Raw genomic sequence first — 18,925 nt, forward strand, 5'->3', positions numbered from 1 at the left:
AGTAAGAGCTTAAGGCTTATGGCCAAACCATCTTGAGAACGCCCAATCTCATCTGACCTTGGAAGCTAAGCAAGTTTGGGCCTGGATAGTACTGAGTTGGGACCCTACCTAGGAATACCAGGTGCTGTAAGCTTTTCTTGCATCACTTTAATTTACTTTCAAGCTGACATGCTCAAATGTGAAGTGCAGTGATTAATAAAAAAAACTATCTGTTAGCACCTGGGAATAGCCGATGCTGTAAGTTTTTTTTGCATCACTTTCATTTACTCTCCAACTCACATGCCTGAATGTGAAGTGCAGTGATTCATCAAAAACTATCTGTTAGCACCTTGGACTACGAGATGCTGTAAGCTTCTCTTCAATCACTTTAATTTACTGTCAAGATGACATGCTATGATGTGAAATGCAGTGATTAATTAAAAAAACTATCTGTTAGCACCTGGGAATAGCAGATGCTGTAAGTTTTTGTTGCATCACTTTACTTTAATCTGCAACTGACAAGCTTGTATGTGAAGTGTACAGATTAAATAGAAATATTTTAGTACCAGGGAATAGCAGGTGCTGTAAGATTGTATTGCATCCCTTTAATTTATGTTCAAGCTATCATGTTCAAATTTGAAGTGCAGTGAATAATTAACTCAAACTATCTGTTAGCACCTGGGAATAGCCGATGCTGTACGTTTTTTTTGCATCACTTTCATTTACTCTCCAACTCACATGCCTGAATGTGAAGTGCAGTGATTCATCAAAAACTATCTGTTAGCACCTTGGACTACGAGATGCTGTAAGCTTCTCTTCAATCACTTTAATTTACTGTCAAGATGACATGCTAGGATGTGAAATGCAGTGATTAATTAAAAAAACTATCTGTTAGCACCTGGGAATAGCAGATGCTGTAAGTTTTTGTTGCATCACTTTACTTTAATCTGCAACTGACAAGCTTGTATGTGAAGTGTACAGATTAAATAGAAATATTTTAGTACCAGGGAATAGCAGGTGCTGTAAGATTGTATTGCATCCCTTTAATTTATGTTCAAGCTATCATGTTCAAATTTGAAGTGCAGTGAATAATTAACTCAAACTATCTGTTAGCACCTGGGAATAGCCGATGCTGTACGTTTTTTTTGCATCACTTTCATTTACTCTCCAACTCACATGCCTGAATGTGAAGTGCAGTGATTCATCAAAAAACTGTCTGTTAGTGCCTCCGTATACCAGATGTTGTAAGCTTTTATTGCATCATTTAATTTACATTCAAGATAACATTCTAGAATGTCAAGTGCAGGGATTAATAAAAAAAATTGTCAGATTGGTCTTTGATCATATTTGCTATGATTAGGAAATTTGAGTAAGTGTTTAAGGCTTACGGCCACACCAGCTTGAGAACGCCCAATCTCATCTGACCTTGGAAGCTAAGCAAGCTTGGGCCTGGATAGTACTGAGGTGGGACCCTACCTAGGAATACCAGGTGCTGTAAGCTTTTCTTGCATCACTTAAATTTACTTTCAAGCTGACATGCTCAAATGTGAAGTGCAGTGATTAATAAAAAAAACTATCTGTTAGCACCTGGGAATAGCCGATGCTGTAAGTTTTTTTTGCATCACTTTCATTTACTCTCCAACTCACATGCCTGAATGTGAAGTGCAGTGATTCATCAAAAACTATCTGTTAGCACCTTAGACTACGAGATGCTGTAAGCTTCTCTTGAATCACTTTAATTTACTGTCAAGATGACATGCTAGGATGTGAAATGCAGTGATTAATTAAAAAAACTATCTGTTAGCACCTGGGAATAGCAGATGCTGTAAGTTTTTGTTGCATCACTTTACTTTAATCTGCAACTGACAAGCTTGTATGTGAAGTGTACAGATTAAATAGAAATATTTTAGTACCAGGGAATAGCAGGTGCTGTAAGATTGTATTGCATCCCTTTAATTTATGTTCAAGCTATCATGTTCAAATTTGAAGTGCAGTGAATAATTAACTCAAACTATCTGTTAGCACCTGGGAATAGCCGATGCTGTACGTTTTTTTTGCATCACTTTCATTTACTCTCCAACTCACATGCCTGAATGTGAAGTGCAGTGATTCATCAAAAAACTGTCTGTTAGTGCCTCCGTATACCAGATGTTGTAAGCTTTTATTGCATCATTTAATTTACATTCAAGATAACATTCTAGAATGTCAAGTGCAGGGATTAATAAAAAAAATTGTCAGATTGGTCTTTGATCATATTTGCTATGATTAGGAAATTTGAGTAAGTGTTTAAGCCTTACGGCCACACCAGCTTGAGAACGCCCAATCTCATCTGACCTTGGAAGCTAAGCAAGTTTGGGCCTGGATAGTACTGAGGTGGGACCCTACCTAGGAATACCAGGTGCTGTAAGCTTTTCTTGCATCACTTTAATTTACTTTCAAGCTGACATGCTCAAATGTGAAGTGCAGTGATTAATAAAAAAAACTATCTGTTAGCACCTGGGAATAGCCGATGCTGTAAGTTTTTTTTGCATCACTTTCATTTACTCTCCAACTCACATGCCTGAATGTGAAGTGCAGTGATTCATCAAAAACTATCTGTTAGCACCTTGGACTACGAGATGCTGTAAGCTTCTCTTGAATCACTTTAATTTACTGTCAAGATGACATGCTAGGATGTGAAATGCAGTGATTAATTAAAAAAACTATCTGTTAGCACCTGGGAATAGCAGATGCTGTAAGTTTTTGTTGCATCACTTTACTTTAATCTGCAACTGACAAGCTTGTATGTGAAGTGTACAGATTAAATAGAAATATTTTAGTACCAGGGAATAGCAGGTGCTGTAAGATTGTATTGCATCCCTTTAATTTATGTTCAAGCTATCATGTTCAAATTTGAAGTGCAGTGAATAATTAACTCAAACTATCTGTTAGCACCTGGGAATAGCAGATGCTGTACGTTTTTTTTGCATCACTTTCATTTACTCTCCAACTCACATGCCTGAATGTGAAGTGCAGTGATTCATCAAAAAACTGTCTGTTAGTGCCTCCGTATACCAGATGTTGTAAGCTTTTATTGCATCATTTAATTTACATTCAAGATAACATTCTAGAATGTCAAGTGCAGGGATTAATAAAAAAAATTGTCAGATTGGTCTTTGTTCATATTTGCTATGATTAGGCAATTTGAGTAAGTGTTTAAGGCTTATGGCCAAACCATCTTGAGAACGCCCAATCTCATCTGACCTTGGAAGCTAAGCAAGTTTGGGCCTGGATAGTACTGAGGTGGGACCCTACCTAGGAATACCAGGTGCTGTAAGCTTTTCTTGCATCACTTTAATTTACTTTCAAGCTGACATGCTCAAATGTGAAGTGCAGTGATTAATAAAAAAAACTATCTGTTAGCACCTGGGAATAGCCGATGGTGTAAGTTTTTTTTGCATCACTTTCATTTACTCTCCAACTCACATGCCTGAATGTGAAGTGCAGTGATTCATCAAAAACTATCTGTTAGCACCTTGGACTACGAGATGCTGTAAGCTTCTCTTCAATCACTTTAATTTACTGTCAAGATGACATGCTAGGATGTGAAATGCAGTGATTAATTAAAAAAACTATCTGTTAGCACCTGGGAATAGCAGATGCTGTAAGTTTTTGTTGCATCACTTTACTTTAATCTGCAACTGACAAGCTTGTATGTGAAGTGTACAGATTAAATAGAAATATTTTAGTACCAGGGAATAGCAGGTGCTGTAAGATTGTATTGCATCCCTTTAATTTATGTTCAAGCTATCATGTTCAAATTTGAAGTGCAGTGAATAATTAACTCAAACTATCTGTTAGCACCTGGGAATAGCCGATGCTGTACGTTTTTTTTGCATCACTTTCATTTACTCTCCAACTCACATGCCTGAATGTGAAGTGCAGTGATTCATCAAAAAACTGTCTGTTAGTGCCTCCGTATACCAGATGTTGTAAGCTTTTATTGCATCATTTAATTTACATTCAAGATAACATTCTAGAATGTCAAGTGCAGGGATTAATAAAAAAAATTGTCAGATTGGTCTTTGATCATATTTGCTATGATTAGGAAATTTGAGTAAGTGTTTAAGGCTTACGGCCACACCAGCTTGAGAACGCCCAATCTCATCTGACCTTGGAAGCTAAGCAAGTTTGGGCCTGGATAGTACTGAGGTGGGACCCTATCTAGGAATACCGGGTGCTGTAAGCTTTTCTTGCATCACTTTAATTTACTTTCAAGCTGACATGCTCAAATGTGAAGTGCAGTGATTAATAAAAAAAACTATCTGTTAGCACCTGGGAATAGCCGATGCTGTAAGTTTTTTTTGCATCACTTTCATTTACTCTCCAACTCACATGCCTGAATGTGAAGTGCAGTGATTCATCAAAAACTATCTGTTAGCACCTTGGACTACGAGATGCTGTAAGCTTCTCTTGAATCACTTTAATTTACTGTCAAGATGACATGCTAGGATGTGAAATGCAGTGATTAATTAAAAAAACTATCTGTTAGCACCTGGGAATAGCAGATGCTGTAAGTTTTTGTTGCATCACTTTACTTTAATCTGCAACTGACAAGCTTGTATGTGAAGTGTACAGATTAAATAGAAATATTTTAGTACCAGGGAATAGCAGGTGCTGTAAGATTGTATTGCATCCCTTTAATTTATGTTCAAGCTATCATGTTCAAATTTGAAGTGCAGTGAATAATTAACTCAAACTATCTGTTAGCACCTGGGAATAGCCGATGCTGTACGTTTTTTTTGCATCACTTTCATTTACTCTCCAACTCACATGCCTGAATGTGAAGTGCAGTGATTCATCAAAAACTATCTGTTAGCACCTTGGACTACGAGATGCTGTAAGCTTCTCTTCAATCACTTTAATTTACTGTCAAGATGACATGCTAGGATGTGAAATGCAGTGATTAATTAAAAAAACTATCTGTTAGCACCTGGGAATAGCAGATGCTGTAAGTTTTTGTTGCATCACTTTACTTTAATCTGCAACTGACAAGCTTGTATGTGAAGTGTACAGATTAAATAGAAATATTTTAGTACCAGGGAATAGCAGGTGCTGTAAGATTGTATTGCATCCCTTTAATTTATGTTCAAGCTATCATGTTCAAATTTGAAGTGCAGTGAATAATTAACTCAAACTATCTGTTAGCACCTGGGAATAGCAGATGCTGTAAGTTTTTTTTGCATCACTTTCATTTACTCTCCAACTCACATGCCTGAATGTGAAGTGCAGTGATTCATCAAAAAACTGTCTGTTAGTGCCTCCGTATACCAGATGTTGTAAGCTTTTATTGCATCATTTAATTTACATTCAAGATAACATTCTAGAATGTCAAGTGCAGGGATTAATAAAAAAAATTGTCAGATTGGTCTTTGTTCATATTTGCTATGATTAGGCAATTTGAGTAAGAGTTTAAGGCTTATGGCCAAACCATCTTGAGAACGCCCAATCTCATCTGACCTTGGAAGCTAAGCAAGTTTGGGCCTGGATAGTACTGAGTTGGGACCCTACCTAGGAATACCAGGTGCTGTAAGCTTTTCTTGCATCACTTTAATTTACTTTCAAGCTGACATGCTCAAATGTGAAGTGCAGTGATTAATAAAAAAAAACTATCTGTTAGCACCTGGGAATAGCCGATGCTGTAAGTTTTTTTTGCATCACTTTCATTTACTCTCCAACTCACATGCCTGAATGTGAAGTGCAGTGATTCATCAAAAACTATCTGTTAGCACCTTGGACTACGAGATGCTGTAAGCTTCTCTTGAATCACTTTAATTTACTGTCAAGATGACATGCTAGGATGTGAAATGCAGTGATTAATTAAAAAAACTATCTGTTAGCACCTGGGAATAGCAGATGCTGTAAGTTTTTGTTGCATCACTTTACTTTAATCTGCAACTGACAAGCTTGTATGTGAAGTGTACAGATTAAATAGAAATATTTTAGTACCAGGGAATAGCAGGTGCTGTAAGATTGTATTGCATCCCTTTAATTTATGTTCAAGCTATCATGTTCAAATTTGAAGTGCAGTGAATAATTAACTCAAACTATCTGTTAGCACCTGGGAATAGCAGATGCTGTACGTTTTTTTTGCATCACTTTCATTTACTCTCCAACTCACATGCCTGAATGTGAAGTGCAGTGATTCATCAAAAAACTGTCTGTTAGTGCCTCCGTATACCAGATGTTGTAAGCTTTTATTGCATCATTTAATTTACATTCAAGATAACATTCTAGAATGTCAAGTGCAGGGATTAATAAAAAAAATTGTCAGATTGGTCTTTGATCATATTTGCTATGATTAGGAAATTTGAGTAAGTGTTTAAGGCTTACGGCCACACCAGCTTGAGAACGCCCAATCTCATCTGACCTTGGAAGCTAAGCAAGTTTGGGCATGGATAGTACTGAGGTGGGACCCTACCTAGGAATACCAGGTGCTGTAAGCTTTTCTTGCATCACTTTAATTTACTTTCAAGCTGACATGCTCAAATGTGAAGTGCAGTGATTAATAAAAAAAACTATCTGTTAGCACCTGGGAATAGCCGATGCTGTAAGTTTTTTTTGCATCACTTTCATTTACTCTCCAACTCACATGCCTGAATGTGAAGTGCAGTGATTCATCAAAAACTATCTGTTAGCACCTTAGACTACGAGATGCTGTAAGCTTCTCTTGAATCACTTTAATTTACTGTCAAGATGACATGCTAGGATGTGAAATGCAGTGATTAATTAAAAAAACTATCTGTTAGCACCTGGGAATAGCAGATGCTGTAAGTTTTTGTTGCATCACTTTACTTTAATCTGCAACTGACAAGCTTGTATGTGAAGTGTACAGATTAAATAGAAATATTTTAGTACCAGGGAATAGCAGGTGCTGTAAGATTGTATTGCATCCCTTTAATTTATGTTCAAGCTATCATGTTCAAATTTGAAGTGCAGTGAATAATTAACTCAAACTATCTGTTAGCACCTGGGAATAGCAGATGCTGTAAGTTTTTTTTGCATCACTTTCATTTACTCTCCAACTCACATGCCTGAATGTGAAGTGCAGTGATTCATCAAAAAACTGTCTGTTAGTGCCTCCGTATACCAGATGTTGTAAGCTTTTATTGCATCATTTAATTTACATTCAAGATAACATTCTAGAATGTCAAGTGCAGGGATTAATAAAAAAAATTGTCAGATTGGTCTTTGTTCATATTTGCTATGATTAGGCAATTTGAGTAAGAGCTTAAGGCTTATGGCCAAACCATCTTGAGAACGCCCAATCTCATCTGACCTTGGAAGCTAAGCAAGTTTGGGCCTGGATAGTACTGAGTTGGGACCCTACCTAGGAATACCAGGTGCTGTAAGCTTTTCTTGCATCACTTTAATTTACTTTCAAGCTGACATGCTCAAATGTGAAGTGCAGTGATTAATAAAAAAAACTATCTGTTAGCACCTGGGAATAGCCGATGCTGTAAGTTTTTTTTGCATCACTTTCATTTACTCTCCAACTCACATGCCTGAATGTGAAGTGCAGTGATTCATCAAAAACTATCTGTTAGCACCTTGGACTACGAGATGCTGTAAGCTTCTCTTCAATCACTTTAATTTACTGTCAAGATGACATGCTATGATGTGAAATGCAGTGATTAATTAAAAAAACTATCTGTTAGCACCTGGGAATAGCAGATGCTGTAAGTTTTTGTTGCATCACTTTACTTTAATCTGCAACTGACAAGCTTGTATGTGAAGTGTACAGATTAAATAGAAATATTTTAGTACCAGGGAATAGCAGGTGCTGTAAGATTGTATTGCATCCCTTTAATTTATGTTCAAGCTATCATGTTCAAATTTGAAGTGCAGTGAATAATTAACTCAAACTATCTGTTAGCACCTGGGAATAGCCGATGCTGTACGTTTTTTTTGCATCACTTTCATTTACTCTCCAACTCACATGCCTGAATGTGAAGTGCAGTGATTCATCAAAAACTATCTGTTAGCACCTTGGACTACGAGATGCTGTAAGCTTCTCTTCAATCACTTTAATTTACTGTCAAGATGACATGCTAGGATGTGAAATGCAGTGATTAATTAAAAAAACTATCTGTTAGCACCTGGGAATAGCAGATGCTGTAAGTTTTTGTTGCATCACTTTACTTTAATCTGCAACTGACAAGCTTGTATGTGAAGTGTACAGATTAAATAGAAATATTTTAGTACCAGGGAATAGCAGGTGCTGTAAGATTGTATTGCATCCCTTTAATTTATGTTCAAGCTATCATGTTCAAATTTGAAGTGCAGTGAATAATTAACTCAAACTATCTGTTAGCACCTGGGAATAGCCGATGCTGTACGTTTTTTTTGCATCACTTTCATTTACTCTCCAACTCACATGCCTGAATGTGAAGTGCAGTGATTCATCAAAAAACTGTCTGTTAGTGCCTCCGTATACCAGATGTTGTAAGCTTTTATTGCATCATTTAATTTACATTCAAGATAACATTCTAGAATGTCAAGTGCAGGGATTAATAAAAAAAATTGTCAGATTGGTCTTTGATCATATTTGCTATGATTAGGAAATTTGAGTAAGTGTTTAAGGCTTACGGCCACACCAGCTTGAGAACGCCCAATCTCATCTGACCTTGGAAGCTAAGCAAGCTTGGGCCTGGATAGTACTGAGGTGGGACCCTACCTAGGAATACCAGGTGCTGTAAGCTTTTCTTGCATCACTTAAATTTACTTTCAAGCTGACATGCTCAAATGTGAAGTGCAGTGATTAATAAAAAAAACTATCTGTTAGCACCTGGGAATAGCCGATGCTGTAAGTTTTTTTTGCATCACTTTCATTTACTCTCCAACTCACATGCCTGAATGTGAAGTGCAGTGATTCATCAAAAACTATCTGTTAGCACCTTAGACTACGAGATGCTGTAAGCTTCTCTTGAATCACTTTAATTTACTGTCAAGATGACATGCTAGGATGTGAAATGCAGTGATTAATTAAAAAAACTATCTGTTAGCACCTGGGAATAGCAGATGCTGTAAGTTTTTGTTGCATCACTTTACTTTAATCTGCAACTGACAAGCTTGTATGTGAAGTGTACAGATTAAATAGAAATATTTTAGTACCAGGGAATAGCAGGTGCTGTAAGATTGTATTGCATCCCTTTAATTTATGTTCAAGCTATCATGTTCAAATTTGAAGTGCAGTGAATAATTAACTCAAACTATCTGTTAGCACCTGGGAATAGCCGATGCTGTACGTTTTTTTTGCATCACTTTCATTTACTCTCCAACTCACATGCCTGAATGTGAAGTGCAGTGATTCATCAAAAAACTGTCTGTTAGTGCCTCCGTATACCAGATGTTGTAAGCTTTTATTGCATCATTTAATTTACATTCAAGATAACATTCTAGAATGTCCAGTGCAGGGATTAATAAAAAAAATTGTCAGATTGGTCTTTGATCATATTTGCTATGATTAGGAAATTTGAGTAAGTGTTTAAGCCTTACGGCCACACCAGCTTGAGAACGCCCAATCTCATCTGACCTTGGAAGCTAAGCAAGTTTGGGCCTGGATAGTACTGAGGTGGGACCCTACCTAGGAATACCAGGTGCTGTAAGCTTTTCTTGCATCACTTTAATTTACTTTCAAGCTGACATGCTCAAATGTGAAGTGCAGTGATTAATAAAAAAAACTATCTGTTAGCACCTGGGAATAGCCGATGCTGTAAGTTTTTTTTGCATCACTTTCATTTACTCTCCAACTCACATGCCTGAATGTGAAGTGCAGTGATTCATCAAAAACTATCTGTTAGCACCTTGGACTACGAGATGCTGTAAGCTTCTCTTGAATCACTTTAATTTACTGTCAAGATGACATGCTAGGATGTGAAATGCAGTGATTAATTAAAAAAACTATCTGTTAGCACCTGGGAATAGCAGATGCTGTAAGTTTTTGTTGCATCACTTTACTTTAATCTGCAACTGACAAGCTTGTATGTGAAGTGTACAGATTAAATAGAAATATTTTAGTACCAGGGAATAGCAGGTGCTGTAAGATTGTATTGCATCCCTTTAATTTATGTTCAAGCTATCATGTTCAAATTTGAAGTGCAGTGAATAATTAACTCAAACTATCTGTTAGCACCTGGGAATAGCAGATGCTGTACGTTTTTTTTGCATCACTTTCATTTACTCTCCAACTCACATGCCTGAATGTGAAGTGCAGTGATTCATCAAAAAACTGTCTGTTAGTGCCTCCGTATACCAGATGTTGTAAGCTTTTATTGCATCATTTAATTTACATTCAAGATAACATTCTAGAATGTCAAGTGCAGGGATTAATAAAAAAAATTGTCAGATTGGTCTTTGTTCATATTTGCTATGATTAGGCAATTTGAGTAAGTGTTTAAGGCTTATGGCCAAACCATCTTGAGAACGCCCAATCTCATCTGACCTTGGAAGCTAAGCAAGTTTGGGCCTGGATAGTACTGAGGTGGGACCCTACCTAGGAATACCAGGTGCTGTAAGCTTTTCTTGCATCACTTTAATTTACTTTCAAGCTGACATGCTCAAATGTGAAGTGCAGTGATTAATAAAAAAAACTATCTGTTAGCACCTGGGAATAGCCGATGCTGTAAGTTTTTTTTGCATCACTTTCATTTACTCTCCAACTCACATGCCTGAATGTGAAGTGCAGTGATTCATCAAAAACTATCTGTTAGCACCTTAGACTACGAGATGCTGTAAGCTTCTCTTGAATCACTTTAATTTACTGTCAAGATGACATGCTAGGATGTGAAATGCAGTGATTAATTAAAAAAACTATCTGTTAGCACCTGGGAATAGCAGATGCTGTAAGTTTTTGTTGCATCACTTTACTTTAATCTGCAACTGACAAGCTTGTATGTGAAGTGTACAGATTAAATAGAAATATTTTAGTACCAGGGAATAGCAGGTGCTGTAAGATTGTATTGCATCCCTTTAATTTATGTTCAAGCTATCATGTTCAAATTTGAAGTGCAGTGAATAATTAACTCAAACTATCTGTTAGCACCTGGGAATAGCCGATGCTGTACGTTTTTTTTGCATCACTTTCATTTACTCTCCAACTCACATGCCTGAATGTGAAGTGCAGTGATTCATCAAAAAACTGTCTGTTAGTGCCTCCGTATACCAGATGTTGTAAGCTTTTATTGCATCATTTAATTTACATTCAAGATAACATTCTAGAATGTCCAGTGCAGGGATTAATAAAAAAAATTGTCAGATTGGTCTTTGATCATATTTGCTATGATTAGGAAATTTGAGTAAGTGTTTAAGCCTTACGGCCACACCAGCTTGAGAACGCCCAATCTCATCTGACCTTGGAAGCTAAGCAAGTTTGGGCCTGGATAGTACTGAGGTGGGACCCTACCTAGGAATACCAGGTGCTGTAAGCTTTTCTTGCATCACTTTAATTTACTTTCAAGCTGACATGCTCAAATGTGAAGTGCAGTGATTAATAAAAAAAACTATCTGTTAGCACCTGGGAATAGCCGATGCTGTAAGTTTTTTTTGCATCACTTTCATTTACTCTCCAACTCACATGCCTGAATGTGAAGTGCAGTGATTCATCAAAAACTATCTGTTAGCACCTTGGACTACGAGATGCTGTAAGCTTCTCTTGAATCACTTTAATTTACTGTCAAGATGACATGCTAGGATGTGAAATGCAGTGATTAATTAAAAAAACTATCTGTTAGCACCTGGGAATAGCAGATGCTGTAAGTTTTTGTTGCATCACTTTACTTTAATCTGCAACTGACAAGCTTGTATGTGAAGTGTACAGATTAAATAGAAATATTTTAGTACCAGGGAATAGCAGGTGCTGTAAGATTGTATTGCATCCCTTTAATTTATGTTCAAGCTATCATGTTCAAATTTGAAGTGCAGTGAATAATTAACTCAAACTATCTGTTAGCACCTGGGAATAGCAGATGCTGTACGTTTTTTTTGCATCACTTTCATTTACTCTCCAACTCACATGCCTGAATGTGAAGTGCAGTGATTCATCAAAAAACTGTCTGTTAGTGCCTCCGTATACCAGATGTTGTAAGCTTTTATTGCATCATTTAATTTACATTCAAGATAACATTCTAGAATGTCAAGTGCAGGGATTAATAAAAAAAATTGTCAGATTGGTCTTTGTTCATATTTGCTATGATTAGGCAATTTGAGTAAGTGTTTAAGGCTTATGGCCAAACCATCTTGAGAACGCCCAATCTCATCTGACCTTGGAAGCTAAGCAAGTTTGGGCCTGGATAGTACTGAGGTGGGACCCTACCTAGGAATACCAGGTGCTGTAAGCTTTTCTTGCATCACTTTAATTTACTTTCAAGCTGACATGCTCAAATGTGAAGTGCAGTGATTAATAAAAAAAACTATCTGTTAGCACCTGGGAATAGCCGATGGTGTAAGTTTTTTTTGCATCACTTTCATTTACTCTCCAACTCACATGCCTGAATGTGAAGTGCAGTGATTCATCAAAAACTATCTGTTAGCACCTTGGACTACGAGATGCTGTAAGCTTCTCTTCAATCACTTTAATTTACTGTCAAGATGACATGCTAGGATGTGAAATGCAGTGATTAATTAAAAAAACTATCTGTTAGCACCTGGGAATAGCAGATGCTGTAAGTTTTTGTTGCATCACTTTACTTTAATCTGCAACTGACAAGCTTGTATGTGAAGTGTACAGATTAAATAGAAATATTTTAGTACCAGGGAATAGCAGGTGCTGTAAGATTGTATTGCATCCCTTTAATTTATGTTCAAGCTATCATGTTCAAATTTGAAGTGCAGTGAATAATTAACTCAAACTATCTGTTAGCACCTGGGAATAGCCGATGCTGTACGTTTTTTTTGCATCACTTTCATTTACTCTCCAACTCACATGCCTGAATGTGAAGTGCAGTGATTCATCAAAAAACTGTCTGTTAGTGCCTCCGTATACCAGATGTTGTAAGCTTTTATTGCATCATTTAATTTACATTCAAGATAACATTCTAGAATGTCAAGTGCAGGGATTAATAAAAAAAATTGTCAGATTGGTCTTTGATCATATTTGCTATGATTAGGAAATTTGAGTAAGTGTTTAAGGCTTACGGCCACACCAGCTTGAGAACGCCCAATCTCATCTGACCTTGGAAGCTAAGCAAGTTTGGGCCTGGATAGTACTGAGGTGGGACCCTATCTAGGAATACCGGGTGCTGTAAGCTTTTCTTGCATCACTTTAATTTACTTTCAAGCTGACATGCTCAAATGTGAAGTGCAGTGATTAATAAAAAAAACTATCTGTTAGCACCTGGGAATAGCCGATGCTGTAAGTTTTTTTTGCATCACTTTCATTTACTCTCCAACTCACATGCCTGAATGTGAAGTGCAGTGATTCATCAAAAACTATCTGTTAGCACCTTGGACTACGAGATGCTGTAAGCTTCTCTTGAATCACTTTAATTTACTGTCAAGATGACATGCTAGGATGTGAAATGCAGTGATTAATTAAAAAAACTATCTGTTAGCACCTGGGAATAGCAGATGCTGTAAGTTTTTGTTGCATCACTTTACTTTAATCTGCAACTGACAAGCTTGTATGTGAAGTGTACAGATTAAATAGAAATATTTTAGTACCAGGGAATAGCAGGTGCTGTAAGATTGTATTGCATCCCTTTAATTTATGTTCAAGCTATCATGTTCAAATTTGAAGTGCATTGAATAATTAACTCAAACTATCTGTTAGCACCTGGGAATAGCAGATGCTGTACGTTTTTTTTGCATCACTTTCATTTACTCTCCAACTCACATGCCTGAATGTGAAGTGCAGTGATTCATCAAAAAACTGTCTGTTAGTGCCTCCGTATACCAGATGTTGTAAGCTTTTATTGCATCATTTAATTTACATTCAAGATAACATTCTAGAATGTCAAGTGCAGGGATTAATAAAAAAAATTGTCAGATTGGTCTTTGTTCATATTTGCTATGATTAGGCAATTTGAGTAAGTGTTTGAGGCTTATGGCCAAACCATCTTGAGAACGCCCAATCTCATCTGACCTTGGAAGCTAAGCAAGTTTGGACCTGGATAGTACTGAGGTGGGACCCTACCTAGGAATACCAGGTGCTGTAAGCTTTTCTTGCATCACTTTAATTTTATTTCAAGCTGACATGCTCAAATGTGAAGTGCAGTGATTAATAAAAAAAACTATCTGTTAGCACCTGGGAATAGCCGATGCTGTAAGTTTTTTTTGCATCACTTTCATTTACTCTCCAACTCACATGCCTGAATGTGAAGTGCAGTGATTCATCAAAAACTATCTGTTAGCACCTTGGACTACGAGATGCTGTAAGCTTCTCTTGAATCACTTTAATTTACTGTCAAGATGACATGCTAGGATGTGAAATGCAGTGATTAATTAAAAAAACTATCTGTTAGCACCTGGGAATAGCAGATGCTGTAAGTTTTTGTTGCATCACTTTACTTTAATCTGCAACTGACAAGCTTGTATGTGAAGTGTACAGATTAAATAGAAATATTTTAGTACCAGGGAATAGCAGGTGCTGTAAGATTGTATTGCATCCCTTTAATTTATGTTCAAGCTATCATGTTCAAATTTGAAGTGCAGTGAATAATTAACTCAAACTATCTGTTAGCACCTGGGAATAGCAGATGCTGTAAGTTTTTTTTGCATCACTTTCATTTACTCTCCAACTCACATGCCTGAATGTGAAGTGCAGTGATTCATCAAAAAACTGTCTGTTAGTGCCTCCGTATACCAGATGTTGTAAGCTTTTATTGCATCATTTAATTTACATTCAAGATAACATTCTAGAATGTCAAGTGCAGGGATTAATAAAAAAAATTGTCAGATTGGTCTTTGATCATATTTGCTATGATTAGGAAATTTGAGTTAGTGTTTAAGGCTTCCGGCCACACCAGCTTGAGAACGCCCAATCTCATCTGACCTTGGAAGCTAAGCAAGTTTGGGTCTGGATAGTACTGAGGTGGGACCCTACCTAGGAATACCGGGTGCTGTAAGCTTTTCTTGCATCACTTTAATTTACTTTCAAGCTGACATGCTCAAATGTGAAGTGCAGTGATTAATAAAAAAAAACTATCTGTTAGCACCTGGGAATAGCCGATGCTGTAAGTTTTTTTTGCATCACTTTCATTTACTCTCCAACTCACATGCCTGAATGTGAAGTGCAGTGATTCATCAAAAACTATTTGTTAGCACCTTGGACTACGAGATGCTGTAAGCTTCTCTTGAATCACTTTAATTTACTGTCAAGATGACATGCTAGGATGTGAAATGCAGTGATTAATTAAAAAAACTATCTGTTAGCACCTGGGAATAGCAGATGCTGTAAGTTTTTGTTGCATCACTTTACTTTAATCTGCAACTGACAAGCTTGTATGTGAAGTGTACAGATTAAATAGAAATATTTTAGTACCAGGGAATAGCAGGTGCTGTAAGATTGTATTGCATCCCTTTAATTTATGTTCAAGCTATCATGTTCAAATTTGAAGTGCAGTGAATAATTAACTCAAACTATCTGTTAGCACCTGGGAATAGCAGATGCTGTACGTTTTTTTTGCATCACTTTCATTTACTCTCCAACACACATGCCTGAATGTGAAGTGCAGTGATTCATCAAAAAACTGTCTGTTAGTGCCTCCGTATACCAGATGTTGTAAGCTTTTATTGCATCATTTAATTTACATTCAAGATAACATTCTAGAATGTCAAGTGCAGGGATTAATAAAAAAAATTGTCAGATTGGTCTTTGTTCATATTTGCTATGATTAGGCAATTTGAGTAAGAGTTTAAGGCTTATGGCCAAACCATCTTGAGAACGCCCAATCTCATCTGACCTTGGAAGCTAAGCAAGTTTGGGCCTGGATAGTACTGAGGTGGGACCCTACCTAGGAATACCAGGTGCTGTAAGCTTTTCTTGCATCACTTTAATTTACTTTCAAGCTGACATGCTCAAATGTGAAGTGCAGTGATTAATAAAAAAAACTATCTGTTAGCACCTGGGAATAGCCGATGCTGTAAGTTTTTTTTGCATCACTTTCATTTACTCTCCAACTCACATGCCTGAATGTGAAGTGCAGTGATTCATCAAAAACTATCTGTTAGCACCTTGGACTACGAGATGCTGTAAGCTTCTCTTGAATCACTTTAATTTACTGTCAAGATGACATGCTAGGATGTGAAATGCAGTGATTAATTAAAAAAACTATCTGTTAGCACCTGGGAATAGCAGATGCTGTAAGTTTTTGTTGCATCACTTTACTTTAATCTGCAACTGACAAGCTTGTATGTGAAGTGTACAGATTAAATAGAAATATTTTAGTACCAGGGAATAGCAGGTGCTGTAAGATTGTATTGCATCCCTTTAATTTATGTTCAAGCTATCATGTTCAAATTTGAAGTGCATTGAATAATTAACTCAAACTATCTGTTAGCACCTGGGAATAGCAGATGCTGTACGTTTTTTTTGCATCACTTTCATTTACTCTCCAACTCACATGCCTGAATGTGAAGTGCAGTGATTCATCAAAAAACTGTCTGTTAGTGCCTCCGTATACCAGATGTTGTAAGCTTTTATTGCATCATTTAATTTACATTCAAGATAACATTCTAGAATGTCAAGTGCAGGGATTAATAAAAAAAATTGTCAGATTGGTCTTTGTTCATATTTGCTATGATTAGGCAATTTGAGTAAGTGTTTAAGGCTTATGGCCAAACCATCTTGAGAACGCCCAATCTCATCTGACCTTGGAAGCTAAGCAAGTTTGGGCCTGGATAGTACTGAGGTGGGACCCTATCTAGGAATACCAGGTGCTGTAAGCTTTTCTTGCATCACTTTAATTTACTTTCAAGCTGACATGCTCAAATGTGAAGTGCAGTGATTAATAAAAAAATCTATCTGTTAGCACCTGGGAATAGCCGATGCTGTAAGTTTTTTTTGCATCACTTTCATTTACTCTCCAACTCACATGCCTGAATGTGAAGTGCAGTGATTCATCAAAAACTATCTGTTAGCACCTTGGACTACGAGATGCTGTAAGCTTCTCTTGAATCACTTTAATTTACTGTCAAGATGACATGCTAGGATGTGAAATGCAGTGATTAATTAAAAAAACTATCTGTTAGCACCTGGGAATAGCAGATGCTGTAAGTTTTTGTTGCATCACTTTACTTTAATCTGCAACTGACAAGCTTGTATGTGAAGTGTACAGATTAAATAGAAATCTTTTAGTACCAGGGAATAGCAGGTGCTGTAAGATTGTATTGCATCCCTTTAATTTATGTTCAAGCTATCATGTTCAAATTTGAAGTGCAGTGAATAATTAACTCAAACTATCTGTTAGCACCTGGGAATAGCAGATGCTGTAAGTTTTTTTTGCATCACTTTCATTTACTCTCCAACTCACATGCCTGAATGTGAAGTGCAGTGATTCATCAAAAAACTGTCTGTTAGTGCCTCCGTATACCAGATGTTGTAAGCTTTTATTGCATCATTTAATTTACATTCAAGATAACATTCTAGAATGTCAAGTGCAGGGATTAATAAAAAAAATTGTCAGATTGGTCTTTGATCATATTTGCTATGATTAGGAAATTTGAGTAAGTGTTTAAGGCTTATGGCCACACCAGCTTGAGAACGCCCAATTTCATCTGACCTTGGAAGCTAAGCAAGTTTGGGCCTGGATAGTACTGAGGTGGGACCCTACCTAGGAATACCAGGTGCTGTAAGATTTTCTTGCATCACTTTAATTTACTTTCAAGCTGACATGCTCAAATGTGAAGTGCAGTGATTAATAAAAAAAACTATCTGTTAGCACCTGGGAATAGCCGATGCTGTAAGTTTTTTTTGCATCACTTTCATTTACTCTCCAACTCACATGCCTGAATGTGAAGTGCAGTGATTCATCAAAAACTATCTGTTAGCACCTTAGACTACGAGATGCTGTAAGCTTCTCTTGAATCACTTTAATTTACTGTCAAGATGACATGCTAGGATGTGAAATGCAGTGATTAATTAAAAAAACTATCTGTTAGCACCTGGGAATAGCAGATGCTGTAAGTTTTTGTTGCATCACTTTACTTTAATCTGCAACTGACAAGCTTGTATGTGAAGTGTACAGATTAAATAGAAATATTTTAGTACCAGGGAATAGCAGGTGCTGTAAGATTGTATTGCATCCCTTTAATTTATGTTCAAGCTATCATGTTCAAATTTGAAGTGCAGTGAATAATTAACTCAAACTATCTGTTAGCACCTGGGAATAGCCGATGCTGTACGTTTTTTTTGCATCACTTTCATTTACTCTCCAACTCACATGCCTGAATGTGAAGTGCAGTGATTCATCAAAAAACTGTCTGTTAGTGCCTCCGTATACCAGATGTTGTAAGCTTTTATTGCATCATTTAATTTACATTCAAGATAACATTCTAGAATGTCAAGTGCAGGGATTAATAAAAAAAATTGTCAGATTGGTCTTTGATCATATTTGCTATGATTAGGAAATTTGAGTAAGTGTTTAAGGCTTACGGCCACACCAGCTTGAGAACGTCCAATCTCATCTGACCTTGGAAGCTAAGCAAGTTTGGGCCTGGATAGTACTGAGGTGGGACCCTACCTAGGAATACCAGGTGCTGTAAGCTTTTCTTGCATCACTTTAATTTACTTTCAAGCTGACATGCTCAAATGTGAAGTGCAGTGATTAATAAAAAAAACTATCTGTTAGCACCTGGGAATAGCCGATGCTGTAAGTTTTTTTTGCATCACTTTCATTTACTCTCCAACTCACATGCCTGAATGTGAAGTGCAGTGATTCATCAAAAACTATCTGTTAGCACCTTAGACTAC

The 18,925-nt window shown here is 36.8% G+C and overlaps 2 non-coding genes and 18 pseudogenes across 2 annotated transcripts; all 20 read left to right on the plus strand.

Annotated features, from left to right (window-relative positions):
* The first annotated feature begins 14 nt into the window (after positions 1–14).
* On the plus strand, positions 15–133 carry LOC145648489 (5S ribosomal RNA; annotated as a pseudogene).
* A 1,228-nt stretch (positions 134–1,361) lies between these two features.
* On the plus strand, positions 1,362–1,480 carry LOC145649419 (5S ribosomal RNA). The gene has a single exon (XR_014116582.1). It is a non-coding gene; the product is annotated as a 5S ribosomal RNA (ribosomal RNA).
* A 790-nt stretch (positions 1,481–2,270) lies between these two features.
* LOC145648379 (5S ribosomal RNA) lies at positions 2,271–2,389 on the plus strand (annotated as a pseudogene).
* A 790-nt stretch (positions 2,390–3,179) lies between these two features.
* Positions 3,180–3,298, plus strand: LOC145648081 (5S ribosomal RNA; annotated as a pseudogene).
* Positions 3,299–4,088: 790 nt separating this feature from the next.
* LOC145647417 (5S ribosomal RNA) lies at positions 4,089–4,207 on the plus strand (annotated as a pseudogene).
* Positions 4,208–5,435: 1,228 nt separating this feature from the next.
* LOC145648490 (5S ribosomal RNA) lies at positions 5,436–5,554 on the plus strand (annotated as a pseudogene).
* Positions 5,555–6,345: 791 nt separating this feature from the next.
* Positions 6,346–6,464, plus strand: LOC145648831 (5S ribosomal RNA; annotated as a pseudogene).
* Positions 6,465–7,254: 790 nt separating this feature from the next.
* LOC145648491 (5S ribosomal RNA) lies at positions 7,255–7,373 on the plus strand (annotated as a pseudogene).
* A 1,228-nt stretch (positions 7,374–8,601) lies between these two features.
* LOC145650539 (5S ribosomal RNA) lies at positions 8,602–8,720 on the plus strand. The gene has a single exon (XR_014116710.1). It is a non-coding gene; the product is annotated as a 5S ribosomal RNA (ribosomal RNA).
* Positions 8,721–9,510: 790 nt separating this feature from the next.
* On the plus strand, positions 9,511–9,629 carry LOC145648380 (5S ribosomal RNA; annotated as a pseudogene).
* Positions 9,630–10,419: 790 nt separating this feature from the next.
* On the plus strand, positions 10,420–10,538 carry LOC145648082 (5S ribosomal RNA; annotated as a pseudogene).
* Positions 10,539–11,328: 790 nt separating this feature from the next.
* Positions 11,329–11,447, plus strand: LOC145648381 (5S ribosomal RNA; annotated as a pseudogene).
* Positions 11,448–12,237: 790 nt separating this feature from the next.
* Positions 12,238–12,356, plus strand: LOC145648083 (5S ribosomal RNA; annotated as a pseudogene).
* A 790-nt stretch (positions 12,357–13,146) lies between these two features.
* Positions 13,147–13,265, plus strand: LOC145647418 (5S ribosomal RNA; annotated as a pseudogene).
* A 790-nt stretch (positions 13,266–14,055) lies between these two features.
* Positions 14,056–14,174, plus strand: LOC145649159 (5S ribosomal RNA; annotated as a pseudogene).
* A 790-nt stretch (positions 14,175–14,964) lies between these two features.
* On the plus strand, positions 14,965–15,083 carry LOC145650514 (5S ribosomal RNA; annotated as a pseudogene).
* A 791-nt stretch (positions 15,084–15,874) lies between these two features.
* Positions 15,875–15,993, plus strand: LOC145648084 (5S ribosomal RNA; annotated as a pseudogene).
* Positions 15,994–16,783: 790 nt separating this feature from the next.
* LOC145648687 (5S ribosomal RNA) lies at positions 16,784–16,902 on the plus strand (annotated as a pseudogene).
* A 790-nt stretch (positions 16,903–17,692) lies between these two features.
* LOC145650043 (5S ribosomal RNA) lies at positions 17,693–17,811 on the plus strand (annotated as a pseudogene).
* A 790-nt stretch (positions 17,812–18,601) lies between these two features.
* On the plus strand, positions 18,602–18,720 carry LOC145648121 (5S ribosomal RNA; annotated as a pseudogene).
* Positions 18,721–18,925: the final 205 nt, after the last annotated feature.

The sequence above is a fragment of the Electrophorus electricus genome, chromosome 13 (genome assembly GCF_041902795.1).
Source record: "Electrophorus electricus isolate QZ-2024a chromosome 13, ASM4190279v1, whole genome shotgun sequence".
In the NCBI taxonomy this organism is placed as follows: domain Eukaryota; kingdom Metazoa; phylum Chordata; class Actinopteri; order Gymnotiformes; family Gymnotidae; genus Electrophorus; species Electrophorus electricus.